Source organism: Prionailurus bengalensis, chromosome C1, assembly GCF_016509475.1.
Source record: "Prionailurus bengalensis isolate Pbe53 chromosome C1, Fcat_Pben_1.1_paternal_pri, whole genome shotgun sequence".
In the NCBI taxonomy this organism is placed as follows: domain Eukaryota; kingdom Metazoa; phylum Chordata; class Mammalia; order Carnivora; family Felidae; genus Prionailurus; species Prionailurus bengalensis.
Window position 1 is genome coordinate 86,553,932 of NC_057345.1, and position 18,925 is coordinate 86,572,856.

An 18,925-nucleotide genomic window follows, 5' to 3' on the forward strand; every position below is an offset into this window, starting at 1 on the left:
GACAAATTGTTATTATATTGGTTTCTCTTTGGCCATTAACAAACTCCGATGTAGATTATTTCTCTTCTCATCTTCCTATTTTTTTCTGTTTGCCATTTATGTCTTGCCTAGGTTTTGACATTTCTTTTGGGTATTTAGCAATTAATCTTTTTGGCTTGTAATTCAACTTAGTAGTAATTTTTTTAAATCCAATATTCTATCTGTAGAGTAGAACATTGAAAATATAAAATGTTTTAGCTATACTTAGAATCTGATTCTATATCTTATGTTATCAGATGCAAAAGGATGTTAAAGTCTCTTCTACAGCTATTTAATTCATAAAGTCATCTTATCATTGCCGAAGTCTTATAAAAATGCTTATTGAAGTATACATATATCTGTCTCCCAATTAGACTTATAAAATTCTTTAGGAAGGATCTGTCTCTTAGTTGTTTATTGCCTACCATTTTTCTAATGTATATGTAAAAGTGTGTGTGTGTGTGTGTGTGTGTGTGTGTGAATTCTCAGTAAATATTTGCTAAATTAGATTGTATAATATCTCAGATTTATCTCACTCTGAAATATATTTTATTATTTGTTTAATTTTTATCAGAATAATGGAATAATATGTGCCTTTATTTCAGTCTTGAATTGTTTAATATATTTAGTAATTATGTATACATATACCTTGATTTGACTATTTTTGTTTTATTTATCTGTAATAATTTTACTGCTGGTAAAACTTGATTTCTAATGATCACTAGAGGATAGACTGTGATTTTTATAGCTTGCGGTTGAATAGAATATACCTAATTATGATGGAATTATAATATTGTAAATTAGTCATAAATATTAATTTTGAAGTTCTTGCTAAAAAAAGGATATAGATTTTAAATATGCAGCTTATTTTTTACATTTCTTCAAATTATTTGTACCAGGAAGCAACTCTGTTATGTAAAAGTCTTTAAAAGTTCAGAAGTTTTTTCATCTTTGGAAATGTTAACTATACTTCCTTGAAAGTTCAGCTGATATGTCACATAATTCTATGAAACTTAACTACCGATAGATTTGGTAACTTATATCTGTATCTCTCTATTTGTATGTTCATTTTGTTTTGTATTATAAGTTTTAGTGGCTTTTAATACTTCCTAGAGTAGGATCTTAATAATTGCTTCTTTTTGGCTACATTATTACTATCCTAATTCTCCTATCAATTACTACTTCGAAGAGGTTGGCTTCTCTGTCTCCCTCTATACTTTTCTCCATCCTGTGGCCACAGTGATCTATCTTTCTTTCTTTCTTATTCATTTATTTTGAGAGAGAGAGAGAGAGTAGGAGAGGGGCAGAGAGAGAGGGGGAGAGAGAGAGAGAATCCCAAGCACATTCCATACTCAGCATGGAGCCCGACTCTTGGGGCTCAGTCTCATGAAATGTGAGATAATGACCTGAGCTGAAATGAAGAGTCAGAAGCTTAAGCGACTGAGCCACCTAGGTGCTCCCACAATGATCTTTCTTAAATGAAGATTCTGGTGCATGGAAATATTATCTTGCTTTAAATTCTTCAGTGGTGCTTTCTTACCCTCAGGATAAAGTCCAAACTTCTCAGTGGAGCATCTTGATAGCCTGTTTACTTCTCAGTCTTTCTCTAACCCTTTCTCAACTTATATTCTGCTCTCCAGCCACAGCAAATTACTTTCAGTTTCCTGAAAATATGTTATGAGCTGTCTAGATTCTGTGCTTTGACTATATTTCCTTTCTCCAAAATACTCTTATGCTGAGTGCCTGTCTCCCTCTCCCCCGCAAGTACATCCATCACAACTGCTCATCCTTCAGATCAGATTTCAGTTTTAAACTGCACTTCCTTCAGGAAGGATTTCGGGATTGTCCACCTCCCAGGCTGAGTTAAATATGCCTACCTGTACCACCTTTGACTGTTCCTTTCACTGCATTGACTCAACAAGTTGAAATAGCCTGTTTATTCTTTCTTAAGCTCTGTGAGGGCAAATTGTTTTGTCACTGTTGTATAGTCAGTACCAGACTCTGCCAGGTTTTTAAAAGTTTGTCTATTTTGGATTTGAATCAAAATAAATTCATGTTTCTTCAACCTTGGAGAATTACTTTCTCTGTTCCCAAATAGGGAATTCTTACTTAGTTCTATTCCCATTCCGTTAGCCAACAGATATGAATAAAAATACATACACACAACTTTTTTTACTGAAATATAACACATTAAAAACAACTGCACAAATCAGGGGCACCTGGGTGGCTCAGTCAGTTAGGCGTCTGACTTTGGCTCAGGTCATGCATAATCTCATGGTTCATGGGTTCGAGCCCCCACATTGTGCTCACTCCTGTCAGCCTATCAGTGCAGAGGCCACTTCAGAGCCTCTGTCCCCTTCTCTCTGCTCCACCCCCACTTGTGCTGTCCCACAAAGTAAATATATGCTAAAACCAAAACAAAGCAAAATTGCACAAATCCTTTTCAACAAATATTTATTAAATAGGCCCTGTCACCAGAGTGGTAATAAGATACTGTTTCACAGTATCTTACATTATAGTTGGAGAGAGAGAGAGAGAGAGAGACAACAAACAAATTAATAAACTACACAAACATCAAGTAGTTATTTATAGTGTGCAGAGAGTTAAGATAGGATGATAGTGATTGGCTTGCTACTTTAGATTGAGTGATAAAGGAAGTCTTCTGAAGAGGTAGCATTTAAACTGAGATCTGAATGTCACAAGAAAGCCTGTCAGAGGAAGAGCATTCTGTAAGGAACAGCTAGTATAAAAGCCCTGTAGTGAAAACAATGTTAGCCAATATGACTTGAAGCATAGGGAGTAAGAGGAAAGTGGTTTGAGATAAAGTTGGGAGAGATAGGCCTAGGAAAATGAGCCAGGGTAGGAGTTTGGGTTTTATTTTAACTGCAGTGGGAAACCATAGGGAAGTGACATTATTATTTGATTTGTATTTTAAAAAACTACTTTGGCTGATGTGTAGGTAATGGGTTATTAGGGGGCAAGAGTACAAAAAGGCAGGCCAACTAGAAAGCTATTAGTGTCAATAAAATGAGGGACCATGGTGGCTTGGTCTGAGGTACTCATCTAGGAGTTGGAGAGATACAGATAAAATTAGAAAATGCTTTGGGCTTAGAGCTAATAGAATTTGCTTATGGATATGAATGTTTAGGGCATGGTTAAGTGAGGGAGGAATCAAGGGTAATTCTTAGAGTTTCTACATTAGCAACCTAGGGAATGAAGGTGTCCTTATGAAAGAGGAAGGACTAAGGGAAGAGTTATGTTTGTTTGGGTTTTTTTGAAGAGCACTGCAGACCAAAAGTTCTGTTTGGCTTGTGACTGAGTTGAGATCTCTCATTAGACCATTGTAAAGAGATCTCAAATAGGCAATGGATGTACAAATAAGGAATTCTTGGGAGATCTGAGCTAAATACAAAGAATTGAAAACAGTACACATAAAGATTTAAAGTCATGGAGTGGCATTTATCTGGCAGGAATCACAATTCCCGCCCCTTCCATTTTTCTGGAAAACATCCTTCTTTTCTGCAGAACCCACTTTAGCTTCAGGGTCCCTTTCAATATAGTGTTTCAAGCAGCCACAACCAATCAGCTACAGTTGGCTTTCAATATAAAGTCTATATATCATTCTTGTCTAAGTTCTACTGATATGTTTATAAAACTTTTTCTCACTAGTTTAAAATATATAGTCTCAAATTCATATAATTTGATTCTTTCTCATTGTTAAACTTTAACATTTTTATCTGTTTCCTTTGTTCTGATGACACAAGTGATTTGATTGAAAAACTCAAGTACTACTGAAATGTGCAACCTATCTATTGAAATGTTCTCATAATCTTACCTCTTGGAGATAAAGCAGAAAACTTTAACATATCTTAACATCATTCAGTAAATGTTTTAGACAGTAAACACCATAGGCAAATACCCAACCTTATGGAGCTTATGTTCTAATAGGGGTTCTAGTCAATAAAGCAGATGAACATACAAATAGATAATGTAATATCTTACCAGGGTGAGTTCTATGAAGCAGGGGAAGGGGGTGCTATTTTAGAAGGGCTTGGAAAGTCCTGCATAAAGTGACATTTGAACAGAGACCTTACAAGCGAAGGAGAGGGTCAGGGTTCTGATCAGAGGAAGATTATTCTTGGTAGAGGGAACTTCAGGTAAACACAGTACAGTGGGAACCTGCCTGATGTGTGTAAGGAGCAGTGAGAAGGGCAGTGTCGCTAAAGTGCAATGTTCAGGGCACAGCGGTAGAGTATCTAGAGTTTGGGGAGGAAGTGAGCATAGAAGATATAGCTTTGGGTGTCAGCTGCTTATGAATGGTACTTTAAACCATGAGATCAGATGAGTTTTCCCAGAGAATGAGAACTGGTAAAGAGAAGAGGAGGTCTGAGGACTGAACCCTGGAAGGTGGAGCACAGGAAGTAACTCCAGCTAAAGGAGTGGAAAGTGGAGTGGCCAGGGAGATGGGAGGAGAGATGCAAATGCATGTCGTCTTAGGAGCCCTGTAAAAAGAGTGTTTCAAACAGGAAGGAGTGATCAGCCCTGTTATGTGCTGCTGTGACTGATGATTGGTAACTTAGACAAGACACTCAGAAGGGTAATGAGAAGGAAAGCCTGTTCAGAGGAGCTTCAAGAGAGACTGGGGAGGAAAGAAATGGAGGTAGCCGCTGTAGTCAACTCCCTTTTAAGGCTTTTTGCTGTAAAGGGGAGCAGTGTGATTGCCTGGCAGCACCGAGGGCCGACTCTGAAGTTTGGGGTCCTGAATTTAAAGTGAAAACAACCAGCCTAGTGTGTTTTTCTCTAGTCTTGCTCAGCTACTTGGTCAAAAGTGTGGGATAGACAGCCAGATTCATCTGGTTTGGGGTTTTGTCAGACGAGTACTGACAGAGTGAGAAAGAAGCACGGCAGGTATTACAGAGGTGGGAAATGAAGATTTAAAGGTGGTAATAGATGCTGAAAAAGAGACGAAAAAGTGAGATTGTTAGCGGGTTGGAGCTCTGGTAGGAGGGTGAGTGCAGCGAGCAGGGGAGGCTCGGGTTGTGAGAGGCTTGAACTTGGGATGTGCAGGTGTAGGGTATGACTGTAGGGGTGGATCCAGGAAAACCCATCATATAGAGGCCAAGTGTGCTGGATGGCTTGCCCACCTGGGTATTTAAACTAAGAGTAATGAAGAAGGTAGAGGTGGAAAGAGAATAAGCCCATGACTACACTTTTTAGTGACCAAGGGGACCTATCCAGGATCGTAGCACTGGTAGTCAAGATGGAGAGAAGGTGAATAATCTGATGGCCTGTGTCTTAAAGGAACTATATTTGGGGGGGGGAGGGGAAGTAAGAGGAGCAAAGATCTAGAAGTGGAAGTGATAAACAAGGAGGATGTTTACCTCACCATAAACTCCCGTATTACACGGAGTATGGGAGACAAAACAGCGCTGTAGGGGAACAGTGCCCTCATAGGATAGCCAGTTTTCACGTAGAACAGGAACATGCTGTGGCTATTGAGAGAAGAGGCTGAAGAATTTAGTGAAAATTGTGAATTTAAAAGTATTTTTTAAATAACGGAAACAATTCTATTGACAAGAAATTTGGTATAGAAAAGGATAAGGGAAAAAAAGTACTCATAGTTCCAATAGCTGAGAGAACCATGTTAATATTTTTGTAGGTTTTCTTATGGATTTTTCTTTTATTCTGAGCCCTTTTTTTAAAAACAGTGTTTTTTGTTTGTATTATGTATACAAAATTGTATTGTTAAGAAAATTTGGGGGCGCCTGGGTGGCTTGGTGGGTTAAGCATCTGACTCTTGATATCCACTCAGGTCATGATTCCCAGGGTCATGGGGTTGGGCTCTGTGCTGAGCAAAGAGCCTGCTTGGGATTCTCTCTCTCTCCCTGTCTCTCTGCTCCTCCCCTGCTCATGGTGTATCTGTCTTTCTTTCAAAATAAACATTAAAATTTTTTTTTAATTTTTTTCCAATAATACATAGTCATTATAGAAAGTTTGGAAAATGATGAAAAATATAAAGATGTAAAGAAAAATCAGTCAGGATCACAACACCTAGAGGTCACATTACCACTGTTTAACATTACCAATGTTTAACAGCATTTCTTTACAGTCATTTTTAGACCTTTTTTTTACATTGAGTTTCTACTTTATATGCTGATTGTTAAGCTTGGTCACAGTATTAGAGCATTCAAAGGTTCTAGATGAAAGATGTAATGATTTATTAGGTAGCAAGGCCTTAATTCAATGGTAATAAATAAAACAAGGTACAGGGCAACACGTAGAATGATTCATTATTATGAAGAGTCTATATCTAAGGTGTATATTTCTTTTTACATATATCAGGGGAAAATTAATTAGAGTACACACACACACACACGTGTGTGTGGGGGAGTGGTACAATTTTATTTTTTACTTGATTTTGGGGGGGGGGTGCAATTTTAAAATTGTGCTTCTTTCCTAATGTCTCTAAGGCAAGCTAATATTTCTGACTTTACCTTAAAACCTAACTTTTTAAAATGCAGGGCAATTAAAAAAAAAGTCGCTCCAAAGAACAAAATAAAGACATTCCAGTTGTCTATTTTTATGTTAAGAAAGCAAACTTGGAGCACCTGGATGGCTCAGTTCAGCGTCCGACTCTTGATTTCTGTTCAGGTTATGATCTCATGGTTCATGAGTTCAAGCCCTGTGTTGGGCTCTGTACTGATGGTGTGGAGCCTGCTTGGGATTCTCTCTCCCTCTGTCTCTGCCCCTCCCCATATCACTTACTCTCTCTCTCAAAATAAATAAACTTAAAAAACAAAACAAAACTTAATTTACTTTTAAGTTCATATGATAATGAAATAGTTGTAAGTAGAACACTCTTAAGATGTTTTTCAAATTGGCTAAAAGTTTGCTTAGTTATCCAAAGCTGATTTTGGAAATATATGAAAATTCTTACAGACTCAACAAAATAGAGTATAGAGAAGTAATTTTCCTTACCCTTCATTCTTATATATATTTGCAATTCACCAAGAGCAAAAGAAATAATAGGGCTTCATATGTTTTCTGGGACTAAATATTCCTTGATTGAGAACATGTTGTGGAAATAGACATCTCTCTCTTATAAGCTGCCAGTGTTCCGTTTTCACTTTCACAGTGACAGTGATTTCTTAGAAAAAGACAGTTTTTCTCTCAGCATTTTCTAACACAGGCAAAAGGTGCTATAAATTGCTCAGTGAAACTGAGTTGTGCTGTGATGAATTTTGTTTCCCAATGAAAAGTAGGAGATTGAGTATAATAGTGAGAGTGTAATTTTTTATCTTCTGAAATACATTTCTTATAACAGATTTCAGAGTCGTTTTTCTCCCTTTTTCTCAGTAGTTCAGTTGGAATGGAAAGTGGATTCATACTTAGCGTCAGAAATCTGACCACTTAGTTATGGCTTTGAATCATACTGTGATTTATGTAAAAGTGATGCCCTTTCCGTAGATCTGTAGCTTGATTTTTAATTCACTTAAATAAAAGAGGTACTTATGCATGATGGGAAAATATACATAAACAGGATGCAGAAATAATCTTTGTTTCTGGTGTGGTATTTTTGAAGCTGTGCTGGAATTTTTTTTTTTTTTAATCCATTTTCTGCAGCTCAGAGTTACCACCTTGTAGTGCTTTGTACCTTTTTACCATGATCATATGTAAATATACAGAAAAACTTAAACAAAAGAAATTATCTTTTTGTTAGGTGTAAAAGTTTTTCAAGTAATATATTTGTTTCTTACAATTTGAAGAAAAAAGTCCCCCAAATTGTAGAGGCAAACTCCAGACTTTAGAAATGACAATTATGTCTATAAATAGTGATATAAAATGAAAAAGAGTATGCATTAATGAAAACAAAATTATAAACTTGAAATTCTAAATCATAGAAGATCATCATTATTAATGAATACAGGATTTGGAGCAGATACTGATTTTGATAAATCTTGTGGATTCTGTGGTTAAATAGACAATTATTTGTGAACTATATTAAGTAAAAAGTAGCATTTTTTTTAACATATAAGAAGCTACCATATCTTCAAATACTCCTATATATGAAAAATCATGAAGATTTTTTTTTTCAAAAATGGTTTTGGGTGTTGCCTAATAATTTCCTCTGTGGCTGGGCTATCAAACGGTTATAATTTATGAACTGTACTTCTAGGGGGAAGTAAGTAGTTTCTTAAGATTTTAACTTGTTGTTTGCGTATGTATCTATTGTAAAATTGAACAAATGGGAACATTATTATATAATAATTGTATTTTTTAATCATATATAAAACCATAGTGAGAGCATTTATAAATATTAATTAGTCTAACAGCCTTTTTCAACCAGCATTCTGGGAAAGAATGCCCTAAGGCATTCATTTGTTTGTAAGTATTAACTTGTCACCTATATATCTAGAAAAGTATTACGTATGTTACTATCCTTGGGGGAATTCAGAAATAGTCACTCAAATTATTTTGTGTGTTTTTGGTAGTTCAGATTTGGAATTTTAGTTAAGAAAGGGTGGCAGACAGTCTTAGAAATATGAGAAAGAGCAGAGGACGTGTAGTAATGTATTAGTGATCATTAGCTACTAACTTTAGATAAGAGAGTATTTGAGACTTAAAAATTTGAGACAAGGGATTATTCTTTTATGTAAAATCTATGATTTTATTTCTGTAAAGCTCATGAAAATAATGGAAAAACTGTGACAAATATAATTTAGTAAGGTCACAGATATAAAATGGATGTACAAAATTAATACCCTTTATACGTAAGCAAAATCCAGTCTGTAGATAAAATGTGTAAAACTTGTGTGAGGAAAAGTTTCCTTTTAAAAAACTCAAATGGGCTTGAACAGAGAGCCTCTTGTTTTTGAAGAATCACCATCATAAACAGGTCAACTCTTATGTTTATTTATACACTTGAAACTATTCTAATAAAAATACCAACAGATTTTTTTCTGGAGGATGGTAGTAAAAGTTGATCTTGAAGTTTACAAGGAAAAATAAACAGGAGGAATGGCCAAGAAAACCCTGGGAAAAAAAAAAAAAAAGTAAAGCCTTTATAATTAAAATAGTGAGGTGCCTGAAGAAGCAAACTAATGGAGCAGATGAGAAAATCCAGAAATAGATTTATGTGCAAATATAAATTTAGTAAGGATAAAGGTGGCCTTTCAAATCAGTGGGGGGAAGATGGGCTCTTTAATAACTAGACAGTCCTTTGGAGAAAGATAAATTTGGAACTGTAGTTCATGCTATATATACTTGAATGAATTCCAAATTGATTAGAGCTCTCAAAACATGAAACCATGCTAATACTAGGAGAAAGTATGTCTGAATTATTTTATAGTGTGAGAATATTAGGGGAATAACTGTGGCTCAAAACTAGAATCGGTAGGAAAAAAGATTGATGAATTAAGTTACAGGAAAAAGAACTTCGGCATGGAAAAGAAAGCATCAAAAGGAAGTCAAGCTCTTTTCTTCAGCAGGGCTGTGGCAGGAGTGGCTGTGGTGCTAGTCTTTCTGAGCTGTCCAACTCCATTCTTGCTGACGCAGTGACACCTGCACACACTGCTGCCATGACTGACCAGATGACACTTTGTGGCACCCTCAAAGGCCACAATAGCTGAGTGACCCAGTTCGCCACCACTCCCCAGTTCCTGGACATGATGCTACCTGCCTCTCGAGATAAGACCATCATCATGTGGAAGCTGACCAGGGATGAGACTAACTATGGCTGCCTCTCAAGATAAGACCATTATCATGTGGAAGCTGACCAGGGATGAGGGCATTCCACAGCATGCTCTTCAGGGTCATTCCAACTTTGTTAGTGATGTGGTCGTCTCCTCACATGGCCAGTTTGCTCTCTCAGTTTGTTCTTTGTCTTTGGGAATCTCACAACGTGTACCACCACAACATATTTGTAGGCCATACCAAGGATGTGCTGAGTGTGGCCTTACCCTCTGACAACCAGCAAATTGTCTCTGGCTCCTGAGATAAAACCATCAAGCTGTGGAGTACACGGTGTGTATACAAATATACTGTCCAGGATGAAAGCCATTTGGAGTGGGTGTCTTGTGTGTGCTTTTCACCCAGTAGCAGCAATCCCATCATTGTCACCTGTGGCTGGGACAAGTTGGTCAAGTGTGGGACCGGCAAACTGCAAGCTGAGGACCAATCCTATCAGCCACACTGGCTCCCCGAACACTGTGTCACTCCAGGTGGATCCCTCTGTGCTACTGGGGGCAAGGATGGCCAAGTCATGCTGTGGGACCTCAATGAAGACAATTCCCTTTATATGCGAGGTGCTGGGGACATCCTCATGCGCCATGCTTCAGTCCTAGCTGATACTGACTCTGTGCTGCCATGGGCTCCCACATCAAGATCTGGGACTTGGAAGACAAGATCATTGTAGATGAACTGAAGCAGAACGTTATCAGTTCCAGCAGCAAGGCAGAGCCACCCCAGTGTGCCTCTCTGGGCTGGTCTGCTGATGGCCAGACTCTGTTTGCCGGCTATGTGGACAGCCTGGTGTCACAGGGTGGCAGGTGATCATTGGCACCCTCTGGAGACATATGGCAGAGCTTTAGAAATAAAACACTGGTTTTCTGACTTAAACAAACAAAAACAAAACAAAAGTGAAGTCGAAGGTGTAATAAACTGATAAGTATTTGCCACTTACAACTTGAAAGGCTAACCTCTCTAACATAGAGAGAGCTCCTAAAAAAAATTAAGACTAATAGCCGATAAACAAATGGGCAAAAGTGTAAGTTCATTTAATTTACATGAAAAGAAATACAAGTGACTTTTAAACATATAAAAGTAGTTCGGCCTCACTCATTAAAAAGAAATGCAAATTAAAACTACCTTGAGACACCACCTCTTATCTATCAGGTGGATAAATAGTCAAAGTTTGCATAATCTTTTGTCAAGACTATAGGTAAAACAGGCAGAACATTGCTGATAGAAATGAGAATGGTATTATCTCTGCAAAAAGAACATTGACAGTATCAAGCATGATTAAAATAAGTGGGGGGAGGGCAGTGACATCAGCAAGATGGCAGGATAGGAAGTGCTAGATTCTCTTTCTTCCTTGGAGACAGAAATTTAACACAACAAACTGACAAAATACATCTGTAGAAATCCTGAAACTGGTTCAAGGGTTCCTGCACCCCAGGCTAGTGGGAAGCCAACTACATGGAGGCTTGGTAGGAAATAGGTGATACTTTCCACTCTCATTAGCACATTCCCGCTCTACCCCCACCCTTCACACATTTTGCGAGGAAAACTCCAACTACCATATTCTCCCTGGAGAGGAAAAGGAGTTGAACATACTTCCAGCTGGCTTTTGCAGGGTAGGGGGTGCTGCCTGAGAGTGTCATTCTTGCTTGTATGCATGTATGGACAGAAACAGGGCGACAATTTGAGCACCCCTGAGAACAGCAACAGTGCATTAGAGTCTGCAGTACCATAGACAGACACTAGATGGAGTCCCTGGACTGTGATTTCGTGTAGCCAGCCATTGACAACGTTACAGACACACAAGGGAGAGCTCCTGAGCAGAAGCCAGCAAACATCTTCAAATAGGACAGATTACTTGCAAAAACACATAGAGGACACATACCTGGAAAAGACCTTTGAGGTGTCCAGAATCTCTAGCACGCTGAATAGAGAAAGCCATCCTTGTATGAAGCCAGACTACAAAGTCTGAAGAGTTGGTCGATTCTTCAGATCCCCAAATCCCAACAACAAAAAACAAGACCTACAGAGAAACAGCCAACTATAATATGTTTAAAGGAACAAATTAGATCTCCAGAAACCAAATCCAAAAAAAAAGAGATGTGAATTGACAGGTAAAGAATTCAAAATTACCATCTTAAGGATACCTAATTAAATTAAAAAAAAACAGCACAGATAGACAAGTAAACAAAATTAGGAAAATGATGCATGAACAAAATGAGAGTATGAACAAAGAGATAGAAACTATGAAGAAGAGCCAAACAAATTCTGCAACTAAAGAATAACAGTGCAAAATTGAAAAATTCACTGTCAGGACTCAATAGTAGATTTGACCAGACAGAAGATAGAATCAATGAACTTGAACATAGGACTTGCAAAAGTTACTGAAGCAGGGGAGCCCAAAAATGAAAAATGAAGAGAGCTTGAGAGATTTATGGACCAGAAAAACAATATACAAATTATGGGAGTCTCAGAAAGTAAAGAAAGAAAGGAACAGGGAATCTATTTGAAGAAACAATGGCCAAAAGTTTCTCAAAATTAAGAAGAGAAATGGATATACAAATTCAAGAAACTCAAAAGAACTAGGGTAAATCTAAAGAGATATACACTGAGACACATCATAACTATACTGTCAGATGTCACATGTAAAGTGAGAGTCTTGAAAGCAACAACTTGTCACATGCCATGATAACCATGAAGAAAATAGCTATAGGATATTTATACAGAGAGGGAAATGAGAAGTGAATCAAAACATGTCACTATAGAAAAATCAGTGAAACACAAAGAAGAGAGAAAAAAATGACAAAAAGCTAAAAGACAGAAAACAAGGAACAAATGGCAATTGTAAGTCCTTACATTTAAAGTAATTACTTTTAAATGTAAACAGATTAAGCATAGCTATTAAAAGACATGGACTGGGGACGCCTGGGGGCTCAGTCGGTTAAGTGGCTGACTTTGGCTTTTGTCATGATCTCACGGTTTCTGAATTCGAGCCCCGCATTGGGTTATGTGCTGACAGCTCAGAGCCTGGAGCCTGCTTCAGATTCTGTCTCCCTCACTCTCTGCCCCTCCCCTGTTCACGCTCTGTCTCCCTCTCAAAAATAAATAAACATTAAAAAAAAAAAAAGACATAGACTGGCTGAATATTAAAAAAAACAAATGAAAACATGATCCACTTTTGTTTTGCTTACAGGAGATTCACTGTAGATCTCAATTTATACACTAAAAGTGAAAAGGTAGAAAAAGATACTCAGTGCAAACAGGAACCTAAAGAGATTAGAGTGGCCATACTTATATCAGAGAAAAGGGACTCTAAGACAAAAACTACAACAAAAGGCAAAGAAGGACATTGTACCTTGTTTTCAGTTACAGATAAAGCAATCAAGTAGAAGATCAATAAGGAAAGAGTAGTCTTGAACAGCACTGTAGACCATTTAGGCTTAAGAGACAAATACAGACTGTTCTACCCAATAATAGCAGAATGCACATTCTTCTCAAGCAAACATGGAACAATATCCCAGGTAGACTACATGTTAGGTAACAAAAAAAGTCCTAACAAATTTTAGACAATTAAAATGACACAAAATATCTTCTCTAATCACAATGGAATCAAACTGGAAATCACTAGCAGAAGGAAAACACAAAAATCCAAAATTATGTGGAAATTAAGTAACATACTCTAACAACCAGTAGGTCAAAGAAGAAATTACAAAGGAATTTAGAAAATATTGGGGGATAAATGAAAACAAAAACACAGCATGTCAAAACTTATGGGATACAGTGAAAGCAGTAATAAGAGGGAACTTCATAGTGATAAATGCCTACATTTAAAAAAACTCAAGTCAACAACCTAACCTTACATCATAAGGAACTAGAAAAAGAAGATCTAAACTGAAAGTCAGCAAAAGAAGGAAATAATAAAGATTGGAGCAGAGATAAGTGAAATAGAGAATAGAAAAACTACAGAAAATGTCAACAAAACCCAGAATTGGATTTTTTGAAAAGATCAACAAAATTGACAAACCCTTAGCTAGACACCCTAACTAAGAAGAAAGAAGACTCAAATATCTAAAATAGAAACAAAAGAGGAGACATTATAACGGATATCACATAAATAAAAAAGAAATATAAGGAGCTACTATGAATAATATATGCCAACAAATTGGAAAACTTATAAGAAATGGATATATTTCTAGAAATGTCCAGCCTACCAAGACTGAATCATGAAGAAATAAAAAAATCTGAACAAACCTATAACTAGTGAGGAACCAGTAATTAAAGAATTGAAGCACTAATAAAAAACTTCTCAACAACAGGAAAAAGCACAGAACCAGATGAATTTACTGGTGAATTCTACCAAGCATTTAGAGAAGAATTCAAACCAATTCTTTTTTAAACTCTTCCAAAGAATTAAAGAGGAGAGGAGACTCCGAAACTCATTCTGTGAGACAAGAATTACCCAGGTTCTGAAACCAGACAAAAACAGGACAGGAAAAGAAAACTATAGACCAGTATTCCTCATGAACATTGACACGAAAATCCTAAACAAATATTAGGCAAAATGAATTCAACAGCACTTTAAAAGTGTCTTACATAATGAGCAGGTGGGATTTACACTTGGAATGCAAGGATGGTTCAACACATGAAAATCAATTGATGTTACATATCAAATGGACAAAGTGAAAGAAAAAAGGCATCATCTCAATCAATGCAGAGAAATCATGTGATAAAGTTCAACAGCCTTTCATGGTGGAAACATTTAACAAACTAAGAAAAGAAGGAAACTACCTCAGTAATAAAAGCCATATATAAAAACCAACATCGTACTCAATGGGGAAAGACTGAAAACTTTTGTTCTAAGCTCAAGAACGAAATAGGCATGCCCAATTTCACCACTACTATTCACCATAGTACTGAAAATTCTAGCCAGAGGAATCAGACAAGAAAAAGAAATAAAGGCATACAGATTGAAAATGTGTAATTATTAATTAATAATTAATTAATCAGGAATTTAATTAATTAATTAAATTCCTGTAATTAATCAGGAATTAAAATCTGTTCATACATGATTTGTTCTTCTATGTAGAAAACCCTAAGGATTCCATCAAAAAGCTGTTAGAGCTAATAAAAGAATTTAGCAAAGTATCAGAATACAAAATCTACACTGAAAACTCAGTTGTTTTTCTTAAATACTAACAATGACCAAGCCAAAAATGAAATTTAGAAAATAATTCCATTTATTATAGCCTCAAAAAGGATAAAGTACTTAGGAATAAACTTTACCAAGGAAATAAAAGACTTGTACACTGAAAGCTACAAAACATTGGTAAGGAAATCAAAAAAGATAAGAAAAAGGAAAGACTTCTTGTTTATGGATCAGAACTTAATATTGTTAAATGTGTATACTACCCAAAATGATCTACAGATTCAATGGATTCTCTATTAAAATCCCAATGACATTTTTTTTTTTAATTTTTTTTTTTCAAAGTTTATTTTTTATTTTTTGGGACAGAGAGAGACAGAGCATGAATGGGGGAGGGGCAGAGAGAGAGGGAGACACAGAATCGGAAACAGGCTCCAGGCTCCGAGCCATCAGCCCAGAGCCTGACGCGGGGCTCGAACTCACGGACCGCGAGATCGTGACCTGGCTGAAGTCGGACGCTTAACCGACTGCGCCACCCAGGCGCCCCCCAATGACATTTTTTTGCTGGAAAATAGTCCCAAGATTTGTATAGAATCTCAAAGGACCATGACTAGACAAAACAATCTTGAGAAAGAAGGAGGCATCACACTTCCACATTTTAAAATGTACTACAAAGCAACAGCTATTATGTGGTCCTGGCATAAAGATAGGCACATAGACCAGTGGAACAAATAAATAGCCCAGGAATAAACCTTTTCATATATAACCAAATGATTTTTGGCAAGAGTGCCAAGACTCTACAGTGGGGAAAAGGCAGTCTCTCTTTAACACACATTGAATGTGTTGAGTAGGCAGTCTTTAAAAAGAAGGAAATGCTGTCATGTGCTAAAACAGATGAATTTTGACTTTATGCTGAACAAAATAAGCCAATCCAAAAGAGGCAAACAATATATGAGTCCATTCAGATGAAATATGTAAAGTAGTCAAAATTATAGAAACAAAGTAGAAAGGTGGTTGGCAAGGGCTGAAGAGAGAGGAGGAGAAATTAGTGTTTAATGGGTATAGAATTTCAGTGTAACAGCATGAAAAGTTACAGAGCAATTTTGCACAATGAAGTTAACACTCCTGTTACTAAAAAACGTTTAAGCCGATAAACTTAATGTTATGTGTTTTTTATCATAATAATAAAAAAAGAATGAGGAAGACCTCTATGTGGTATTATGTGATTTTCAAGATACATGATTTAAAAAAAAAAAAAACTTGAGGGGCACCTGGGTGGCTCAATCGGCTAAGCGTCCGACTCCTGATCTCCTGGTTTGTGAGTTTGAGCCCTGCATCAGGCTCTGTGCTGACAGCATAGAGGCTTCTTGGTATTCTCCTTCTCTCTCTCTCTGCCCCTACCCTACCTGTGCACACTCTCTCTCTCAAAATAAATCAATAAACTTAAAAAAAAATGTAAAAAAACACTTGAAATGTAGTACATGCTGTATAGGTGTATAGTAAAAGACATGTAAAAGGTAGCACTGCTACCTTTCTTATAAGAAGGAGAAGAGATACATGTATAATGTGCATGTTTTCTTACAAATTTCCAAAAGAAACTCAAGAATAAACCTAAAGCAAATATAATATGTTTACTTCTAGGCAGAGAGAAGGAATTAGAAGTGAGACTTTGAATATATTTTTTTAGATATACTTTTGACTTTGGAATTGTTGACACTTTTAGCCTTTAAAAAAATTAGGGTGGGGGGATTAAGAGTACACTTATGATGAGCACCGAGGAATGTATAGAATTGTTGAATCACTATATTGTATACCTGAAACGAATATAACACTGTATGTTAGCTAACTGGAATTAAAATAAAAATGTAAAAAAAAAATACAATACAAACTATAAGTAAATTTTTTAAATAAAAAATATTTATAGACTGTCTACTAAAAATCCCAAGCATTTAAAACATAACAAAACTTTTCCTTCTTATTTCTGCCATTGGGAAAAAAAAAATCAGAAGCAATCACTTAGCCATTTAATCTTCATGAAGTTTTCATGGGTTTTGTTTTCATGCATTCATGAGGTGGCTATGCTTTTGTTAAGTTCACTTTTAGTTTGCTTTATTTTCTGATTGTGCATTCTGTTAAGAGGAGGAACATATTCAGAAAGTGGCATTTGTCCAGAAGAAGGGGAAATGGATCTCTGGTGGAGTTAGACAAGTCTTCCTTGTAAGGAGAACAGGTTGGTTTGTAGCCTCTGAGCAATTTCCATCTTCCTACAAGATACTGTTATATCTGTATCTTTTGCCCTGAAATGGCAAATTCTACCTTCCTATTTGTTTTCTGTGTGGTAAAGCTACATTTCTATCAGGCTCCTTTGTCTTGCACTTCTAGTACATCACATGCAGGGGACTCTTCCAGGAAGCAAGGGGCGATTACCAACCTTTTCTTATCTGTAAGCATTTGTTTTCTTGGGGTTATTTTGTCTGACTTGATCTCATGTAACAGATTATAATTGTTAATGGAAAGGTAAACAGTTTCTAAACTCTAAAAGGTGGTCAGCATCATATAGAAGGACCAGTTATCAATATGGATTACAGTGTCTTCCAGGAGTGGAAAGTGGGTAAAGTATTGTTTCTTAGTCTTTGAAGGATTCTGGATTTGTTCTGTTTGGGTAGCAATATATTTATAATTCAAACACTGTTATTTTTCATTCTTGTGTGCCTCATATAGTTTTTTTTGTTTGCTTTGTTTTCTGGGGTTTTTTTTGTTTGTTTGTTTGGGGTTTTTTTTGGCGGGGGGAGGTTCAGCGTAGAATTTAGTGATTCATTATTTACATATAACACCCAGTGCTCATCCCAAGAAGTGCCCTCCTTAATGCCCATCAACCATTAGCCCATCACCCCACCCACCTCCCCTCCAGCAACCCTCAGTTTTTTTCTCTATGGTTAAAAGCCTCTTATGATTTGCCTCCCTCTCTGTTTTTATTTTATTTTTCCTTCCCTTCTCCTATGTTCATCTGTTTTGTTTCTTAAATTCCACATATAAATGAAATATATTTGTCTTTCTCTGACTGACTTATTTTACTTTGCATAATACATTCCAGTTCCATCTACATTGTTGCAAATGGCAAGATTTCATTCAAAAAGTAAAAGTAAATTTTTAAAATGGGAACCACATGAAGTTTTTTCAACTCTGATTCACTCATTCACTCTTACTCTTTTTTTTACTATTTTTCACTTGTTGCCAAAAAAAAAATAATAGTCCCTTTTGGTTAATTTTAATGTTCATTGTTAATTTGTGTGTAGTCAATTTATAACTCTTCTCTACTAGCTATAGCCTGCACTTAAGTTACTCTGTTCTCTTGCTTAATTGATGCTTGCAAAACATGATTTCTATCCCTGTCTCAGCAGCTAAGTATTTTCATGTAGTCAGCATGCAACATAATGTAGCACTTAGAAACCTACCTTGAGATATTCAATAAAAGGTCTGTTCTCACAGTGGTATTTTAAAAGTTTAATTTGGGTAAACAATTAAATAAAGGTCCTTTTGCCTTTGCTCTGTATTTCCCATGTTTGGTTTTCTTCTCACAAACACGTGACTTTGGAAGTTATCATTGAAGATGGGTCCATAATGGTAACTAGGGATTTGCTTCTATTCAAATTTTGACAATACCAGTCAGCAGTAACATTCATATCGTTACTACTGCTCATCTTTTCCTGAGCTTTTAAATTTCTTTCTGTGGTCCAGACATCCTGTACGCTTTGAAGATCAGCTTTTCCTAAAGTCAGAACTCTTCTATAGGCAAAGGCACTTTGTGATCGCTAGGAAAGCCACTTTGATGACTTCATTGGAGGAAATAATGCAGAGTGGTTAAGAGCATTTGCTATGGAGCCAAAGTGCCTGGGTTCAAATCCTGGTTTAACCATTTAGCTGTGTGACCTTAGGCAAGTCACCTAGCCTCTCTGTTCCTCAATTTTTCATCTTTAGAATGGGGTTAATAGTAATACCTACCTCATAATTTGCTATGTATGGATT

General features: G+C 36.5%; 1 protein-coding gene and 1 pseudogene across 1 annotated transcript in view; both read left to right on the top strand.

The window, feature by feature from the left end:
• SLC30A7 (solute carrier family 30 member 7) overlaps window positions 1-18,925 on the top strand; it is an 86,289-nt gene that overhangs the window by 37,665 nt on the left and 29,699 nt on the right. The gene's annotated exons all lie outside the window — the stretch shown is intronic.
• Window positions 9,437-12,516, top strand: LOC122480844 (annotated as a pseudogene).